General features: G+C 37.2%; 1 protein-coding gene and 1 long non-coding RNA gene across 2 annotated transcripts in view; both read right to left on the bottom strand.

Moving 5' to 3' along the window:
* ZNF736 (zinc finger protein 736) overlaps nucleotides 1–15944 on the bottom strand; it is a 51019-nt gene that overhangs the window by 9148 nt on the left and 25927 nt on the right. The gene's annotated exons all lie outside the window — the stretch shown is intronic.
* Nucleotides 38–15934, bottom strand: LOC126950278 (uncharacterized). Its single transcript, XR_007724136.1, has 2 exons — nucleotides 12993–15934; nucleotides 38–12931 (listed from the first exon to the last, which is right to left on the bottom strand). It is a non-coding gene; the product is annotated as an uncharacterized LOC126950278 (long non-coding RNA).

The following is a 15944-nucleotide window of genomic DNA, read 5'->3' as shown; positions in this document are numbered from 1 at the left end:
CTATGATGACTCTAACTATGGACTCCAAACTCCTGTCTTCCCCCTCCAAAAATAAATAAAATAGTGGCACATGTGTCCATGCTTCTGGCTTATTGAGACCTTACCAAAGACTAATTTCTATATTCCATGACAGTGTTGAAAGGAAAGGTGGTATATACTGACAGTTTCAGACAGATGAGACCAAAGGTAAATGACTGTTACAAGAGATGAAAGACTTCAGTATCATAGACAGACAATGGGTATAGCAAGTGACTACAGGATCTCAGTAAGAAACACAGGGAATGGCCAGGAGTGGTGGCTCACACCTGTAATCCCAGCACTTTGGGAGGCTGAGGCAGGAAGACCACCTGAGGTCAGAAGTTCAAGACCAGGCAGGCCAACATGGTGAAACCTCGTCTCAACTAAAAATACAAAAATAAGTAGGGCGTGGTGGCAGGCGCCCATAATTCCAGCTACTTGGGAGGCTGAGGCAGAAGAAAGGAGAATCGCTTGAACTCAGGAGGTGGAGGTTGCAATGAGCCAAGCTCGTAACATTGCACTCTAGTCTGGGCAACAGGAGTAACACTCAAAACAAAACAAAACAACAACAACAACAAAAGAAACAAAACAAAACAAAAAAACATGGGGAATCTTTTTAAACTAAAAAACACACAAGCCCAGAGAAAACATTCATAGAACGGGCTTGAGAGACTCCAAAAATCTCTAGCCTAAAAAACTGGTATCATATTCCCCCAGACAAAAGTCACTTAATACAGATTTTGACATGTGGCTTTTTATCGTACAAATTGCAACCTAACATTACAACATATACAAAATATCAAGATAATATGGCTCAAAGATAAAAATGAATATCCAGAAATCATTTATTTAAAAAAGGAGATGTAAAAATTACATGAAACAATTTGAATTAAAGTCTAGATCTACTTTTTAAAAGAAAAAAAAAAAAATCACCCTAGAAAATCACAATTACATCTCAATGATGCTCAATGAGTAAAATGGAAAAAAAAAAACACCAAAATGAAATAACAAAAATGAAATCAACAAAAAGATAAAAAGCACAGAAAGATAAAAAAAAAATTGTGTAGAACTACAAAAAAAGACTAATATGCACTTCAACATTAGTAAAAAATATAAGAAAATCAAGAAGCTCGGCAAATTTCAACTAAGATTAACACAAAGAGATTTCTAACAAGACACAACATAAACAATGATTTAAAAGTTGCAGACAAGAAGAGAATCTGGAATTCAGGAAGAAAAAAGAGATGTGTTATTTATATGCATGCTTCTGCCAGATTATGAGTAAATTTAAGAACACAAATCTTTCAGGCAAGAAGGGAGTAGGATGACATCGTTAAAGCACTGGAAAAAAAAAAAAAAAAAAAGTCCAAGCAAGAAACTTATCCAGCAAAAGTATTCTTCAAAATGAAAAGAAAAAAAAAATCTAACTGTATCATTATATCAAGATCTGTATCAAGATCTAACTATATGTCTTCAAGAGACTCATTTCAGATCTAATAAAAAAAAATGACTGAAAATGGCAGGATGAAAAATACAATTTATTCAAGTGTTAACCAAATGAGAGGAAAAGAGGCAACAATTTATTAAGTTGAAAACTGTCATATTTCATATAATTTACTTTAAGTCAAAATTCACAAGAGACAAAGTAGGACATTCAATTATAGTAAGAGGGTTCATTCACTGAGAACCTATAAATACAAGACAGTTTTCCCAAACACATAAAGCAAACATTGACGGAACTGAAGCAAAAACAGACAGCAATATAATAATGGAAGGATACATCAACATCCCACTTTCAGTAATAAATAGAGCAAGACAGAATATCAATGAGGGAACAAAAAACTTGAATGCACTATAAAATAATTACACCTAACAAATGTATACAGACAGCAGAATACACATCTTTTCAATATCTCATGAAACATTTTTCTAGATGGATGACCTGTGACATCAAAAAAGAAGTCTTAACATTTTTTTTTAATTGAAATTTTACAGACTATTATTTATGGTCCAAATGGAAGGAAACTAGAAATCAATAGCAGAAGAAAAGCTGAAAAATTCAAAAAACATAAAAATAAAACAACACTTTCTCTCCCCCCACTGCCGCCCCGCCCAGATGGAGTATTGCTCTGTCACCAGGCTGGAGTGCAGTGGCACAATCTCGGCTCACTGCAACCTCCACCTCCTGTGTTCATGTGATACCCCTGCCTTAGCCTCCCCTCCCGAGTAGCTGGGACTACAGGCATGCACCACCACGCGCCCAGCTAATGTTTTGTATTTTAGTAGAGACAAAGTTTCACCATGTTGACCAGGATGGACTTGATCTCCTGACCTCATGATGTGACCACCTCAGCCTCCCAAAGCGCTGGGATGACAGACATGAGCCACTGCACCCAGCCAGCAACACTTTTAAGCATGCTCTTTTTCAAGGGTTGGAAGACGTAATATTGTGAAGATGTCCATGCTGCTTAAAGTGGCCCACACATTCAACACACCCCTTTTCAATTTTTAATTTTACTTTTCCAAAAAGAAAAACAAAAACCCACAAAATTACGTAAGATCTCAAGGGACTGACAATCTTTAAAAGCCTGACAATCTTTAAAAAGAAGAAAAATATTGGAAGCATTATGCTTAACAATTTCCAAACGCAAAATAAACCTACAGTAATCAAAGCACTTTGGTACTGGTGTAAAGGTAGAACACCAAAGTAATGAAACAAAATGCAGCACAGATATAAACTCTTGAATATATGGTCAAGTGAGTTATTTGTACACCATATTGAAGCATTATACACAAAAGAAAATAGGTAAAAGCAATTTAAACTTTCCTTACCAAATGAATGGATAATTTAAAATACAAAAAAGGGAATATTAATCAGCTTTTAAAAAGCAGGAGACCTTCTAATACCTATTATAAAGACAAATTTTGAAGACAACATGCTAAATAAGCCAGCTACACACACACAAATACTGTATGAATCTACTTACATGGAATCCTTAAAAATAGAAAATAGAATGATGTTTGTAAAGGGTCAGACAACAGGAAAAATAAGTAGTGGATTCATGTGTATAGCATATTTCTTTTACAAAATAAAATGTTCTAAAGATATGTTGCTAAAAATGTCAATATACTTAAAGCTGAACTATGTAATTGAAAATATTAAAGAGTATAAAATATTGTTTTTTTAACTTTTACGTTTCAGACAGAGTTCTGCTCTTGAAGACCAGGCTGGACTGCAGTGATGCCATCTCGGCTCACTGCAACCTCCGCCTCCCAGGTTCAAGCGATTCTCCTGCCTCAGCCACTGCAGGAGCTGGGATTATAGGTGCACACCACTACACCTGGCTAATTTTATATTTTTACTACAGATGGGGTTTTGCCATGTTGGCCAGGCTGGTCTTGAACTTCTGACCTCAGGTGATCTGCCTGCCTTCACCTCCCAAAGTGCAGGGATTACAGCTGTGAGCCACCATGCTCGGCCCTTGTATTTCTTACAATTAAGAATATAAAACAATCATTGACTACTAACAACAACAACAACAAAAAGCAAATATACAAGTCATAAAATAGGGGTAATATTTACACAGGCAAACACACACAGAAATAATTATATTGGCAACATATGTATGACTGATTAACATGACTTTTGTCCAAACATTGGTTTAATGTGTACAGAGTTGAAATATTGGCATACAAAATTTTAATACATAAATAAAAACTAAAAACACAATTAATTAATGTGACATAGCCTACTGTAAAACATGAGCCACTAAGATAGAAAATAGTGGAACAAAATTTAACAAAAAAATTAACCAAAAAATATTGAATCAACATAGTGTACTACTAAAAAATAATTATTCTAGATAGCCATGCATTTTAACTGTGACTGCACATTTATAAAGAGCACATATTTTGGTATTTTTGTTCAATTTCAACTTTTCCTATAGGTTCAGAAGCCACATGTTTAGGTTTGTTACATGGGTACATTATGTATTGCTAAGGTTTTGGATACTGCTACTACTACTCAGGTGGACAGCACAGTACCCCATAGGTACCTTTTCAGGCCTTGTCTCTTTCCTCCCTTCCTCCTCTAGTGGTTCCCAGTGTCTACTGTTTTCATTTTTTATATCCATGTATACTCAATATTTGGCTCTCACTTATAAGTAAGAACATACAGTATTTGGCTTTCTGTTTTTCTCCATTAATTTACTTAAGATAATGGCTTTCAGCTGCATCAATGTTGCTACAAAGAACATAATTTTTTTTGGCTGTGTAGTATTTCACTGTGTATAGGTACCAAATATTCTTTATCCAATCCACCAGTGATGGGCAACTAGATTGATTTCATGTCATTGTTATTAAAGACAATAAAGTTTGAATCACTAGTATACAGTGAAAGCAATAACATATTATGGAAAATGCATTATAATCATTCATAAAAAGCTTTGATATGAATAGGCACTTAAATAATACTGGACATACTTATTATGTCATTAATGTATAGCTGCTATTTTTGCACAAAATGTAAAGGTAAGACGACCTCTGGAAGCAAAGTATTACATTACTAAATAATATAAACAACACAAATACAGTACAATATTGTATGAAATAAAATAAACAATTAGAAATAAATTTATATAATCAATAGACAAAGTTTGAGAAAAGTTGATGAAAATGCTAGTAACTTTTTGTACACAGTAAACTTACACATATAAATCAAAGATTATAATATATGGTGTGCCTGTTAATTATCTAGTTCACGTTTTATATAACACATACATTTGAGCACATTACCTCAGAACTTGTGAAATTACAGGCATAGTTGTTATACAGCAAATCAGAAAGAAAAACATATACGACAACCCTAGTAGTCTTCATAGTAAAGAAGATTATAAATTATTTATAAATTGTAAGTAAGTTATTAAGAAATAGGTAAACTAGCCGGGCGAGGTGGCGGGCGCCTGTAGTCCCAGCTACTCGGGAGGCTGAGGCAGGAGAATGGCGGGAACCCGGGAGGCGGAGCTTGCAGTGAGCTGAGATCCGGCCACTGCACTCCAGCCCGGGCTACAGAGCCAGACTCCATCTCAAAAAAAAAAAAAAAAAACCAAAGAAATAGGTAACAATTTGGAATTTATTATATGCTGGAGAGTGTTCTAAGTAACCTATGGTATTAGTATTTTTTGGAATTCTGTGAGGTAAGTAGACAAAATCAACTATTCCACAGTAGAGGCATCTGTCATATAGAATTTACATTTCTAAGCTTAGTTCCTACTAAGAAAAATATACTTTTGAAGTGAAATAGATGTTTAGATTTTCTTGTACTTAATCAGATGCTTTGTGCTCTGATAAAAGTTCTCACTTTCAATTTCTGTATGATCAACTGACTGGAAATTATAAAGCAGAAAACGTATGACGTCTGTCCCGGGCCTCTCTCAAATCTCAATGTCTCCCTACTCCTCTCACAGATGTCTAACATAACGCACAGATTTTTAAAAACAGCTTAAAAAGTAGTGGTCTTCAAAAATTTGCACAAATTTTCCAGATCCCTCAAAGCAATAGAAGAACAGTTAGATTATTTAGATCCTTACAGCATAAAAAGGAGTTGTCTCTCACTGTGAATGCACCAGCAGATTAAATGGATAAAAGACTTAAAGAATTCAAAAGCTTAATAAGCATACATCAAAAAATTGTCCTCCATGACAGTAAGAGGCTTCTCAAGAATCAATTCCATTAGAGAACAGCCTCCCAATCCACATTTTAAACTCTGGGTTTCTCCTTCACCTTTGGACCTTTCACATGTGTTACCTGCTAAATCATTCAGACCTATTTGAGTGTATGGCTATTCTTTTCACTCGCTTCCTAGTCCAGTAATATTTTCTATGCTGCAGAAGGTAACCAGGTCTAGCTTAAAGACTTTGCAACACAACTTTTCTATCCTTCAACAGCAATTGGTCTAAGTAAAACACAATCAACTCCCAGTATTATCCTCAGGAGAAATCTAAAACAATGGATCTGTTTAAAGTTCTGATAAATAGGCCAGACACAGTGGCTCACACCTGTAATCCCAGCACTGTGGGAGGCTGAGGCAGGTGGATCACGAGGTCAGGAGATCAAGACCATTCTGGCTCACATGTGAAACCCCATCTCTACTAAAAATACAAAAAATGAGCTGGGTGTGGTTGCGGGCGCCTGTAGTCCCAGCTACTACTGGCGAGAATCTGGGAGGTGGAGCTTGCAGTGAGCTGAGATCAGGCCACTGCACTCCAGCCTGGGCGACAGCGAGACTCCATCTCAAAAAAAAAAATAAATTAAATTAAAATTTTTTAAAAAGTTCTGATTAATAGTCTCTCTCCCTTAATATGAAAATGATGGAGTAATGAGAATTAGTCTGTATCTGCTAGAAGAAAGGCAAATGTTGTTATAATACTAGAGGAATTGCCATGCCACAGTCATCTAGGGAAGCAAAAGATTATAGAATCTGAAAAGAAAATGAGGAAAAATCTCTTTAACTTAGAAATTACACACAAAAGTCCAAAGACATAACTGAGAACATGTTTGTGAAGCACTAAAAAATCTATAGCCTGGCTCATTGCCATAGCCATTCTTTAAGCAAGTCTTTAAATATTAGATTAGATGGCTGTTTTTAAGTTTCCAAATTTCATAAAAGCACATGACATAAAAGAAAAAAACAGGAAACATACCCCACTTGAAGAAATAAATTTCCAAAACTCAATCCTTAAGAAAAGAAGATCTTTGCATTATCTGACCAACATGTCAAAATAATGATACTAAGTATGCTCAATAACAAAAATAGAACACAGACAAAAAAAAGAACCCAGTAGAAATTGTAGAACAGGATGGGGCGACCAAGATGGCCGAATAGGAACAGCTCCAGCCTCCAGCTCCCAGCGTGAGTGACACAGAGGACGGATGATTTCTGCATTTTCAACTGAGGTACCGGGTTCATCTCACTGGGGCATGTCGGACAGTCGGAGCTATTCAGCGGGTACAGCCCAACCAGTGAGAGCTGAAGCAGGGCAAGGCATCGCCTCATCTGGGAAGCGCAAGGGGGAAAGGAATTCCTTTTCCTAGCCAAGGGAAACTGAGACACACAACACCTAGAAAATCAGGTAACTCCCACCCCAGTACTGCACTTTACCAAGGGTCTTAGCAAACGGCACACCAGAAGATTATATCTCACACCTGGCCCGGAAGGTCCCATGCCCACGGAGTCTCCCTCATTGCTAGCACAACAGTCTGAGATCTAACTGCAAGGTGGCAGGGAGGTTGGGGGAGGGGCGCCCATCATTGCTGAGGCTTAAGTAGGTAAACAAAGGCACCTGGAAGCTTGAATTGAGTGGAGCCCACCGCAGCTCAAGGAGGCCTGCCTGCCTCTGTACACTCCACCTCTGGGGACAGGGCATAGCTAAACAAAAAGCTGCAGAAACCTCTGCAGAGGCAAATGTCCCAGTCTGACAGCTTTGAAGAGAGCAGTGGTTCTCCCAGCATGGAGGCTGAGATCTGAGAATGGACAGATCCTGATCCCTGAGCAGCCAAACTGGGAAACATCCCCCACTAGGTGTAGACCGACACCTCACACCTCACACGGTGAGGTACACCCCTGAGACGAAGCTTCCAGAGCAAGAATCAGACAGCAACACTCGCTGTTCAGCATTATGTAGCCTCCGCTGCTGATACCCAGGCAAACAGGGTCTGGAGTGGACCTCAAGCAAACTCCAACATACCTGCAGCTGAGGGTCCTCACTGTTAGAAGGAAAACTAACAAACAGAAAGGACACCCACACCAAAACCCCATCAGTACATCACCACCATCAAAGACCAAAGGCAGATAAAACCACAAAGATGGGGAAAAAGCAGGGCAGAAAAGTTGGAAATTCAAAAAATCAGAGTGCATCTCCCCCTCCAAAGCAACGCAGCTCATCACCAGCAACGGAACAAAGCTGGACGGAGAATGACTTTGACGAGTCGAGAGAAGAAGGCTTCAGTCGATCAAACTTCTCAGAGCTAAAGGAAGAACTACGTACCCAGCACAAAGAAACTAAAAACCTTGAAAAAAGAATGGATGAATGGATAACTAGAATAATCAATGCAGAGAAGACCATAAAAGAACTGATAGAGATGAAAAGCATGACATGAGAACTACATGACAAATGCACAAGCTTCAGTAACCAACTAGATCAACTGGAAGAAAGAGTATCAGTGATTGAAGATCAAATGAATGAAATGCGAGAAGAGAAGTGTAGAGAAAAAAGTGAAAAGAAATGAACAAAGCCTCCGAGAAATATGGGATTATCTGAAAAGACCAAATATACGTCTGACTGGTGTGCCTGAAAGTGACGAGGAAAATGGAACCAAGTTGGAAAACACTCTGCAGGATATCATCCAGGAGAACTTCCCCAACCTAGTAAGGCAGGCCAACATTCAAATTCAGGAAATACAGAGAACGCCACAAAGATACTCCTCGAGAAGAGCAACTCCAAGACACATAATTGCCAGATTCACCAAAGTTGAAATGAAGGAAAAAATGTTAAGGGCAGCCAGAGAAAAAGGTCGGGTTACCCACAAAGGGAAGCCCATCAGACTAACAGCAGATCTCTCGGCAGAAACTCTCCAAGCCAGAAGAGAGTGGAGGCTAATATTCAACATTCTTAAAGAAAAGAATTCTCAACCCAGAATTTCATATCCAGCCAAACTAAGTTTCATAAGTGGAGGAGAAATAAAATCCTTTTCAGACAAGCAAATGCTTACAGATTTTGTCACCACCAGGCCTGCCCTATAAGAGATCCTGAAGGAAGCACTAAATATGGAAAGGAACAACCGGTACCAGCCATTGCAAAAACATGCCAAAATGTAAAGTCCATCGATGCTAGGAAGAAACTGCATCAATTAACGAGCAAAATAACCAGTTAATATCATAATGACAGGATCAAGTTCACACATAACAATATTAACCTTAAATGTAAATGGACTAAACGGTCCAATAAAAGACACAGACTGGCAAATTGGATAAAGAGCCAAGACCCATCAGTTTGCTGTATTCAGGAGACCCATCTCACATGCAGAGACACACATAGGCTCAAAATAAAGGGATGGAGGAAGATCTACCAAGCAAATGGAAAACAAAAAAAAAGCAGGGGTTGCAATCCTAGTCTCTGATAAAACAGACTTTAAACCATCAAAGATCAAAACAGACAAAGAAAGCCATTAAACTCATCAGGAAGAGCTAACTATCCTAATTATATATGCACCCAATACAGGAGCACCCAGATTCATAAAACAGGTCCTTAGAGACTTACAAAGAAACTTAGACTCCCATACAATAATAATGGGAGACTTTAACACCCCACTGTCAACATTAGACAGATTAACGAGACAGAAAGTTAACAAAGATATCCAGGAATTGAACTCAACTCTGCACCAAATGGACCTAATAGACATCTACAGAACTCTCCACCCCAAATCAACAGAATATACATTCTTCTCAGCACCACATCGCACTTATTCCAAAATCGACCACATAGTTGGAAGTAAAGCACTCCTCAGCAAATGTACAAGAACAGAAATTATAACAAACTGTCTCTCAGACCACAGTGCAATCAAACTAGAACTCAGGACTAAGAAACTCAATCAAAACAGCTCAACTATATGGAAACTGAACAACCTGCTCCTGAATGACTACTGGGTACATAAAGAAATGACGGCAGAAATAAAGATGTTCTTTGAAACCAATGAGAACAAAGATACAACATATAAGAATCTCTGGGACACATTTAAAGCAGTGTGTACAGGGAAATTTATAGCACTAAATACACACAAGAGAAAGCAGGAAAGATGTAAAATTGACACCCTAACATCACAATTAAAAGAACTTCGCAACTTCAGCACAGTCTCAGGATACAAAATCAATGTGCAAAAATCACAAGCATTCTTATACACCAGTAACAGACAAACAGCCAAATCATGAATGAACTCCCATTCACAATAGCTTCAAAGAGAATAAAATATCTAGGAATCCAACTTACACGGGATGCAAAGGACCTCTTTAAGGAGAACTACAAACCACTGCTCAGTGAAATAAAAGAGGACACAAACAAATGGAAGAACATACCATGCTCATGGATAGGAAGAATCAATATTGTGAAAATGGCCATACTGCCCAAGGTAATTTATAGATTCAATGCCATCCCCATTATGCTACCAATGACTTTCTTCACAGAATTGGAAAAAACTGCTTTAAAGTTCATATGGAACAAAAAAAAGACCCCACATTGCCAAGGGAATCCTAAGCCAAAAGAACAAAGCTGGAGGCATCACGCTACCTGACTTCAAACTATACTACAAGGCTACAGTAACCAAAACAGCATGGTGCTGGTACCAAAACAGAGATATAGACCAATGGAACACAACAGAGCCCTCAGAAATAACACCACACATCTACAGCCATCTGATCTTTGACAAACCTGACGAAAACAAGAAATAGGGAGAGGATTCCCTATTTAATAAATGGTGCTGGGAAAATTGGCTAGCCGTAAGTAGAAAGCTGAAACTGGATCCTTTCCTTACTCCTTATACGAAAATTAATTCAAGATGGATTAGAGACTTAAATGTTAGACCTAAAACCATAAAAACCCCAGAAGAAAACCTAGGTAATACCATTCAGGACATAGTCATGGGCAAGAACTTCATATCTAAAACACCAAAAGCAACGGCAACAAAAGCCAAAATTGACAAATGGGATCTAATTAAATTAAAGAGCTTCTGCACAGCAAAAGAAACTACCATCAGAGTGAACAGGCAACCTACAGAATGGGAGAAAATTTTTGCAATCTACTCGTCTGACAAAGGGCTAATATCCAGAACCTACAAAGAACTCAAACAAATTTACAAGAAAAAAACAAACAAGCCCATCAAAAAGTGGGCAAAGGATATGAACAGACACTTCTCAAAAGAAGACATTCATACAGCCAACAGTCACATGAAAAAATGCTCATCATCACTGGCCATCACAGAAATGCAAATCAAAACCACAATGAGATACCATCTCACACCAGTTAGAATGGCAATCATTAAAAAATCAGGAAACAACAGGTGCTGGAGAGGATGTGGAGAAATAGGAACACTTTTACACTGTTGGTGGGACTGTAAACTAGTTCAACCATTGTGGAAAACAGTGTGGCGATTCCTCAATGATCTAGAACTAGAAATACCATTTGACCCAGCCATCCCATTACTGGGGATATACCCAAAAGATTATAAATCATGCTGCTATAAAGACACATGCACATGTATGTTTATTGCAGTATTATTCACAATAGCAAAGACTTGGAATCAACCCAAATGTCCATCAGTGACAGACTGGATCAAGAAAATGTGGCAAATATACACCGTGGAATACGATGCAGTCATAAAAAAGGAGGAATTCGTGTCCTTTGTAGGGACATGGATGCAGTTGGAAACCACCATTCTCAGCAAACTATCGCAAGAACAGAAAACCAAACACCACATGTTCTCACTCATAGGTGAGAACTGAACAATGAGATCACTTGGACACAGGAAGGGGAACATCACACAGCGGGGCCTATTGTGGGGAGGGGGGAGGGGGGAGGGAGAGCATTAGGAGATATACCTAATGTAAATGACGAGTTAATGGGTGCAGCACACCAACATGGCACATGTATACATATGTAACAAATCTGCACGTTGTGCACATGTACCCTAGAACTTAAAGTATAATAATAAAAAAATAAAAATATTAAAAAAAGAAATTGTGGAACAGAAAAATAATTGTTGAAAAATTTTGTAAAGCCACAACAGAATTAATGATCAGAAAACGAAAATCAGAAAACTAAAGACATGTTATTTATAGAGTCATGAAAAAAATAAAATAAAAAAACTTGAAAAACATCAACATGGAATATGTGACTTATTAGATACGATTAAGGAGACCAATATATTCATGAAAGGAGTCTTTGAAGAAGAATGCAAGGGAAAGTGGTAGAGAGGTGATTTGAAGAAAAAAGGGACTCATTAAAACTTCCTAAATTTCAAAGTGATGAAAAAAATCTGCTACCAACCAAGGATACTTAATCTGGGAGAAATTTACTTAAAACATAAGACAAAAATAAAGACTTTCTAAAATGAACCAAAGGTAAGCGTGTTCATTACCCCTAAAACAGTCTTATAAGAAATACAACATGGAGTCCATTATGTTGACAGACATGGTGGTTCACACCTGTAATTCCAGCAACTTTGTAGGCTGAGGCAGAAGAAGAAGCATTTTTGGCCAGGAGTTTGAGACCAGCCTGGGTGATATAGTGAGACCCCTTCTCAAAGAAGAGACCTTTATAATAATTTTGTTTTTCAGGGAGAGGGTTTTAAGACCTGCTAGAACTAAAGATTGACTGGAGTCATTTTGAAAAGGCAGGTCCTCATATAGGTGAAAAACTTGAAAACCCTTGGTCTTTGGCTACAGGCCAAGAAATGGTTCACCTATTTTGACTTGACTTAAAATTCTGTAGTGACTCCATAATCATCTCCAGCTTCTTCCAGCCATAGCCTAGGAGTGGTTCTGCACATCAGAGACCCAGAGAAAGATGCCTATTTGTGGTTATAGCAGTAGGTCTGCAGACTTCGGCCTTTACTGTGCTCTCTGAAACAGTTCAGTGACTCAGTTTCAGCAGTGATAGTCACAGTTTGTGGCAAGTTCTGCCAACCTAGGTACTCAAAGTGTTACTTGGGGAAATCCTGCCACATACTCAGTAAAAAACACACATCAGGCACACCGTATACCAACTGTACTGCAGAACACTGCCCTAGTGCTGGCCCTGCAGATCAAAGTCCTGAAGGCAATTCAGTCTGCCAAGAAATAAGAGAGGATTAACAACTACCCAGGCTCCTGGTAACAAACCCACTAAAGGCAAACTCCACAACAGAACAAGAAGCAGCCATGTGACCCACGTATAACCCCTCTCCACTGCATACACAAAAAGATTCTATCAGCTAATTGACCCAAGAGAAGATTTGTACCTGCTGAAATTAGTCTAAAGAATTGGAAAATTTAGATTCAATAAATACCCTATTAAAATTCTAGTAAAATTTTTCAAAATTTTAATGTTAAAATTTATATGGAATTACAAAAAACATTGAATAGCCAAAGCAGTTTTGAGGATTAAAAACAAAGCTAGGGGCATGATACTTTCTGATTTTAAACTACATTTGAAGACTACTGTAATAAAAACAGGATGATCTGTGCATAAAAATGCACACCGGTATCAGTGGAGCAGAATGGAGAGCCCAGAAACAAATCCACTCATGTAAGATCAACTTATCTTTGACACTGAACCACTGAGAATGCTGAAAGTACAGTCTCTTCCATGCTTGGGGCTGGGAAAACTGAATATCCACAAGTAAAATAATAAAATTACACCACTTTTCTTACACTATATTTAAAAACTGACTAAATATAAAATAAGGACTCTAATGTATGACATAAATTCTTAATAATCTTAAAAGAAAACATATGAAGAAACCTTAATATTGGTCTTGAAGTGAATTTTTGGATACAACAGCAAAAGTACAGCAATAAAAGCAAATATAAACAAATTAAACTGATCAAATTAAAACACTTCTGCAGAACCAAGGAAAAACAGAATAAGAAAACCACATCTGATAAGTGGTTAGTATCAAAAATATATAAGAAACTCATGCAAATAAAAGGCAACAACTATAATAGTAATAATAACAAGATTTAAAAATAAGCCAAGGATTAAATAAATGTTTACTAATGAAAACATACAATTGGGCAACAGGTATATAGAAAGGTGCTCAATGTCACCAATCTGGCAGATGCAAATTAAATTCATTGTGAGATATTACTTTATACCTGTTAGGATTGCTAATATCAAGAAGAAGATTTATAACAAGCGTTGACAACAATATATTAAAGAAAAGATGCTGTACACTTTTGGTGACGTGGAATTTTCTAGAGACATTATGAAAACCAGTATGTAGGTTCTTTTAAAAAATATTTAATAGTACTACTATACAATTCAGCTATCTCATTTCTGCATATACAATAAATTTACTATCTCAAAGAAATACCTGCACCTCCACGTTCACTGAAACATTTTTCACAATTGTCAAGATATGAAAGCAGTCTCAAGTGTTTGTGGACACTGACTGCACAAAAAAAACCATGGTATATATACAAAATAGAATATTATTCAGCCATAAAAAATAATAAAACCCTGCCATTTCTACAACATGGATGGACCTAGATGACGTTATGCCAAGTGAAACATCACAGAAACAGAAAGACAAATACTGTATGATCTCACTTCTATGGAGAATATAATAAGGTTGGACTCCCAAGAGAAGAGAATACAGAGGTGAGTGCTAGGCCCTGGAGGTGAAGAAAGGGGAGTATGTTGTTCAAATGGTACAAATTTTCAGTTAAAGGACAAATAAGTTATGGTAACCTAAGGTACAGCTTTCTGAATACTGAAAGTAATACTGTTATGTATGCTGAAAACGTGCTGAGAGATCTTAATTGTTCTCACTACAAAAAAGGTAACTCGTAAGGTCATAAATGTGTTTTTTCATTAATTTAACTGTATTAATCATTTCATTATGTATACACATATAAAATCAATACATTGTATATAATACATAGGTATTCAATTATTATTTGTGAAAAAAATTCGCGTTACTGGGATTATATGTGTGTGTGTGTCATACACATGCATATATAAATGTGTTTATATATATACACATGAATGACACAATCACAGTAAGCTTTATACTAAATAAAATCACAAAATGATGTCATTTAAAATTAAAATTAAAGTTAAAATTGAAGTTTAAAATGTACTCAGCACGCCAGACGCAGTGGCTCATGCCTGTAATCCCAGCACTTTGGGAGGCCGAGGCAGGCAGATCACCTGAGGCTGGGAGTTCAAGACCAGCCTGACCAACATAGAGAAACCCCGTCTCTACTAAAAATACAAAATTCTCCGGGTGTGGTGGCACATGCCTGTAATCCCAGCTACTAGGGAGGCTGAGGCAGAAGAATCGCTTGAACCTGGGAGGCGGAGGTTGCAGTGAGCCGAGATTGCGCCATTACACTCCAGCCCGGGCAACAAGAGCAAAACTCCGTCTCAAAAAATATATATATATATACTCAGCAATGTTTTAAGCTCCCCAGTGACATAGTATATTTAATAAATGTCTGAAGTAGATACATTGAACTACATTACATACAGTTGAGGAATTTGGCCATATTTACCAACATTTGTTTTTATAAGAATAACATTTTGACGTAACACAATTTTAGAGTTTGTTTCATTTAGGGAGATGCTTAGTGTTTTGATATAATTACTGAGTATACATTTCTGTAAAATCACATTTGAAGGCTCCATAGAACAGAAAATTATAAAGCAGGAAGCATACATCTTTTTGTGGTGTTCCTGGAATTTCTGATCCAAATTACAATATCACCAAAACTTATATATTTAGACATTATCCAAAAAGAGAACTTAAAAAATGGTTTAATATAGAGTTTCTCAAAAATACAGATATTGCTGTTTCCCCAAAGCAATGGAAAAGCAGTCAAATCACCCATTTTCTTTTAAGCCATGAAAGACTTTCATTACTGTAAACTAAAAACAAAAACAAAACAACACACACACACATACACACACACACATTACTGAAGGGGAAGTACAGTGCTTGGAAAATTCACAAGAATGGGACAAAAAATGTCCCTATGTTAAAGCAAGAGAAAGAAATGAAGGCTTCTCAGAAACTATTTCCACTGGAGCAGAGTTTCTGAAAGCATGTTTAAAGGTCTGGCTTCCTCTTTGACATTGGGTTCCGTCATTTGTGTCATTTGCTTCATTTACTCCCAC

The sequence above is a fragment of the Macaca thibetana genome, chromosome 3 (assembly GCF_024542745.1).
Source record: "Macaca thibetana thibetana isolate TM-01 chromosome 3, ASM2454274v1, whole genome shotgun sequence".
NCBI lineage: Eukaryota > Metazoa > Chordata > Mammalia > Primates > Cercopithecidae > Macaca > Macaca thibetana.
The sequence above is the reverse complement of the archived record's forward strand: the minus strand, read 5'-3'. Positions and strand labels throughout refer to the sequence as shown.